The sequence below is a fragment of the Bison bison genome, unplaced genomic scaffold (genome assembly GCF_000754665.1).
Source record: "Bison bison bison isolate TAMUID 2011002044 unplaced genomic scaffold, Bison_UMD1.0 scf7180017864307, whole genome shotgun sequence".
In the NCBI taxonomy this organism is placed as follows: Eukaryota; Metazoa; Chordata; class Mammalia; order Artiodactyla; family Bovidae; genus Bison; species Bison bison.
In genome coordinates, this window is record NW_011494879.1 from 4533980 (window position 1) to 4538693 (window position 4714).

General features: G+C 49.2%; 1 long non-coding RNA gene across 1 annotated transcript in view; it reads right to left on the reverse strand.

Moving 5' to 3' along the window:
• Positions 1 to 829, reverse strand: part of LOC104997339 — a 3465-nt gene extending 2636 nt beyond the window's left edge. The window contains exon 1 of the long non-coding RNA XR_826319.1: positions 264 to 829. This is a non-coding gene — a long non-coding RNA (uncharacterized LOC104997339). The remainder of the gene's footprint in view (positions 1 to 263) is intronic.
• Between the last annotated feature and the right edge of the window lie 3885 nt (positions 830 to 4714).

Sequence of the window (4714 nt, forward strand, 5' to 3'; positions counted from 1 at the left end):
CCCGGGGTCACCAGCGTCACCCGCCAGGCTGGTGGGGGTGCTCCGCCCTGCTCTTCTGGGACGTTGGGGGTGCTCTGGGTGGCGGCGCAGGGCGCAGGGGATGGGGTGCGGGGGACCGGGGGGCGGGGGCGGGGCGGCGGCAGCGGCGCGCGTCTGCAGGCTGCACCCACCCCCGCGCCCGCAGCACCTGCGCGCCCTCCCTACCCGCGGTTCTATCTCCCCCCAAAGCCCCGGTCCCGCCCGCGGCGCGGGGCTCTGCCTACCCCGCCCGGGCGCCGGGCCCCTGAAGGCGGGCTGCTGCTGCTGCTGCTGCTGGATTCCCAGCCCGGATGCAGAGAGTGGGACGAGGTGACGGATGCTCAGCCCGCCTTGCAGCTCCCTGCGCAGCCGAACGTTCTCAAGCTTCTCTTTTCTTTACTAACTTTCCTGAACGTGTGTGTGCGCACAGCCCTTGCAAAAAGTACTGTCGAGAAATGACTAGGGTTTCATTGATATATTTAATTGTATTAAATCAATAACTGAAAACAAGCACAAGCAAACATCCCAAGCCAGGTTTCCGTGACCTTCCCCAGGGCGGGTAAATCCATTATGTGAAAAAAAAAAAGGAACGCCAGAGCCTTGTGTTCAGGGAAGTGGAGAAGGGGCTGCAAACAGAATCTTCCCACAGGAACAAGCGCCTTCCTCAGCTGGGGGTGTGGATAAACAGGAAACTAGTGAGCGCATTCTTAAAAGGTTAGATAAGAAAAGCAGGTGCAGCCTACCTGGTATCTATCCTCTCTTGGCTTTTACCGAATAGAAATATTTGTCTTTTATTACACACTGGACTGGGCTTCCCTGGTGGCTCAGTTGGTAAAGAACCTGCCTGCAATGCAGGAGACCCGACCTCCATCCCTGGGTTGGGAAGATCCCCTGGAGAAGGAAATGGCAACTCACTTGCCTGCCAGTATTCTTGCCTGGAGAATGCCAGGGACAGAGGCGGGTGTGGTGAGCTACAGTCTATGGGGTCGCAGAGTTGGACACGATTGAGTGACTAACACACACTTGCACACACACACACAGGATTTATTTAGGATCTCACTGGATTCCCCAGGACTTTTCCACAGGTAGATTTTTTATTGCTGTTACCTTCCTTGTCAATATAAGCAGGCAGATGTAATTCTGTTTAAAATCTGTGAATAACTCTAACCCCCACTCCCCCTCCCACGGTCTACACTCTCTTAACAAGCAAAATAAAATCAATTTTCCTGGTGTTAAATAACGTTGAATATTAATTGCATAGTCAACTTAGAAATCAAGTGGTGGGATACACCACAGGAAAATGCCTTGCATTTTCTGTCTGGTTTCTATTTCTTTTTGTTGTTGTTTTGTTTTGTTTTTATATTTTAATTTGAGGCTACTTTACAATACTGTGGTGGGTTTTGCCATACATTCACATGAATCAGCCATGGGTGTACATGTGTTCCCCATCCTGACCCTCCTTCCCACCTCCCTCCCCTCTATATTATTTCTTGAACTCCCAGGGATCCTAGTCCCATGGCTGCAATATTTATTTGCTTTTCAATTTTTAGTGTCTTGCTTGAAAATCCTAATTTCGAACGGAGGGAATGAAGGCATTTTCAAGTGACATGCAAGCCGGTGGATGGAATAGGAGGCGAAGAATTGCCTCCTTTCTGCAGAACTGGATTTGTTGTTGCTCCTGCTGGGAGCTGGGTGCCCGGTCGGGCTGAGGACTGACGTGCTGTTTATCCACCTGTCTGCGCCTGTGGGCTCTTTGGTTAGTCTTGTGTTTATGACACATTTCATACTGCCATGAGGATGATCACCTTGCTCACCCCATCACTAGGGTTCACGGTGAAGGAAGGAAGGATGTGAATCTGTGCTCATGCTCACACCAATGCCCAGCTGAAGCCGACGGCAGAGCACCCCAGGCCCCACACCCCGCAGGCCTGTCAGCTCTGCTCCAGGGCCAGCCTGTGACCAGACCTGCTTCCGGAAGTTGACATAACAGAGTCCTGAGTTTAAATTGACGTCAGCGTTCCAACCCAGGCCTGCAGGAGTTGTGGGCCTTAAATCCCACCCACCTCTTCCCACCCTTTCGGCACTGAGCCACAGCCGCCACTCACACTGACCTGACCGGGAGGAATCTCGCTGTGAGCTGCATCTCATTTGGGTCAGCAGCACAAATTATATCAGCCCTCCAAGTGGAATTTTCAAAACCCAGGGTGAAACTGGAGAAAGGTAGTCAAAAGGGACTTCCTTGGCGGTCCAGTGGTTACGACTCCACACTTCCACTGCCAGGGGCCCAGGTTCAATCCCTGGTCAGGAAACTAAGATCCCACAAGCTGCATGACACAGCCAACGAAAAAAGTACAAGCTTCTAGTAGTAAGATAAAAAAGTGCTAGGGATGCAACATACAACACAATGACTACAGCTGCATGATCCACAGGAACGTTAAGACAGCAAATCCTAAGAGTCCTCATGACAAGGAGACATCTTTTCCCCATTTTTTTAGTTTCTTCTTTCTTCTCATTGTATCTCTAGGAGCAGATGCATATCAGCTGAACTTTTTATGGTAATCATTTCATAGTTTACATAAACCAAACCAACCTGCCATTTGCCTTCAACCTAATACAATGACGTATGCCAATTTTTTCTCAACAAAACTGGGAGGGGGCGAAAGCCTTTTTGACTCCTGCCTTTGCCTTGGTTCCTTCCACAGTAGAAATGTCATCCCTCCTCCATCCTGGTCATTCCTTCCACTGTTCTCCACACATGCACACGTGCATCTGACCCTCCACATTCACCTGTGTCCTTCTCAACCGCTGATCCCCAAGAACAGTCAGAAGGTAGGGTGACTCTGGACCACTTCATGATTTCATTTGGTCTTTAAAACACTGCTTGTGTGGGTGAAATAAGCACCATTATTCAATAGCCCAGGCTGGACCCAGCACAGCTTCTGATCCACATGCCACGCCCCATCAACATTTCCTGTTGGACCCACAAGTACTAGGAATGCCTCTAGCGTTCCTCTTCTTCACGCTTCTTCTGTTGAAACGTCCTTAAGAGCTGACGGACTTGTTTTGGCTCTGGGTTCTCTTCCATCCCTTTACTCCTCCTTTAGCCCTGAGGACCCCTCCCCTGACGGACAGCCCAGCCCAAGCAGCATGACCAAGGCTGAAGTGCATTCCTAAGTCAGTGTCCCAATTCTCTCCAAGCCAGCACACACACAGCCTCAGTTTTCTGACAATTTTTCCCTCAGTCTCTTCAAATTCTGTGTATCTGTTCAGTTGCTCAGTTATGTCTGACCCTTCGAAGCCCCACACACTGTAGCCCACCTGGCTCCTCTGCCCATGGAGTTTTCCAGGCAAGAATTCTGGAGCGGGTAGTCATTCCCTCTTCCAGGGGATCAACCCAGAGGTGGAACCCAAGTCTCTTGAGTCTCCTGCATTGGCAGGCAGATTCTTTACCACTAGCACCACCTGGGAAGCTCAAATTCTGAAGTGCCTCAAATTAAATAAAAACTGTAGACTCTGAGGTCTATAATACCTCCTGAGAGCGTGAACAAACAAGTCAATGCCTAACCAAGGTGACTGCCCATCCCTTCTCTTCCCCACTATCCTTTCCTCCCTGCATCTTGGGGTATGTGGTTCCCAGGCTTTTAGATTTCATAGAGATAAAACATTGAATTAATTTTCAGCTTTTAATTTAATTTTGATTCGTCGAATTAGCCACTGAATTTTTTTTAAGTTGCAAAAGGACTTGACCCTTCAAGTCTAGTCCCTGTCCAAATGAGATTCCTTATGCCTGATGTCATAGGCCAATTTATTTAAAGTCTGAATAAATATCAAGTCACTTTTGGCAGCAATGGGAGTTACCTACCGTGCCGTCAGAGTGCCCAATGCAAACACGGTTACAGAGATGTTCTGTCTCTACATGAAGAAGTGAGTGTTGTGAGTTATTTGTTTCCCTGGCCTAAAATGCCCTATGCCCTGCCCCAGATCCTGCTGGTTTTCAAAACTGAATTGAGGTCCCACCTTCTCACAAAGTATCTCTAGCCTACTCCAGCTCTTCGGCATCTCTTCCGCCTCTGAGTCCCACATCACTTCAAGTCCTTCAAGTAAGCCTTTAATTACAAGGCTGTCTTGTCTTGTTCACCGTGGCGTCAAGTGGGTTATTCTGGTCTCCCACTGTAGATCAAAGTGGGCAGGACCCGTGTCTTTGTGTCTTTTACTTTTTCTGGATCCTGCCCAAGAGAAGCATGTGGAGACTGAACACAAGGAGGGGCTCAAACATCCTTGCTGATGGATTGGCTAGATCTTTCCACCAATGGTCAGTCTGCATGACAGTCTCCCTGTGGCCAGACTGTAATCAGCTCTCAGCACTGGATTCTGATACAGATGGAACTCTACTCTGACCTCAGTCCAGTCAACTGACTGTCATCATAGGGTTCTAGGTGAAGTTCAAGGGGAAAGAGAGAGCAACTTGCAATGCATTGTATCACCTACCCAAACAACTAGAGTAACATATAGAACCTAAACACTATGCAAGAAATAGAAAATGCTGGTGGGGCTCAGAGGAAAAGAGACTTTTCATCACATGGTCAGGCAGTGTCAACAGAGACAGAGACAGGTGCAGAAGCCAGCCAATTGTGGAATCAGTGAGGCCAGGACTCAAGTATGGCTCTGTCCCCTGCTTATGCTATGACCTTAGCCA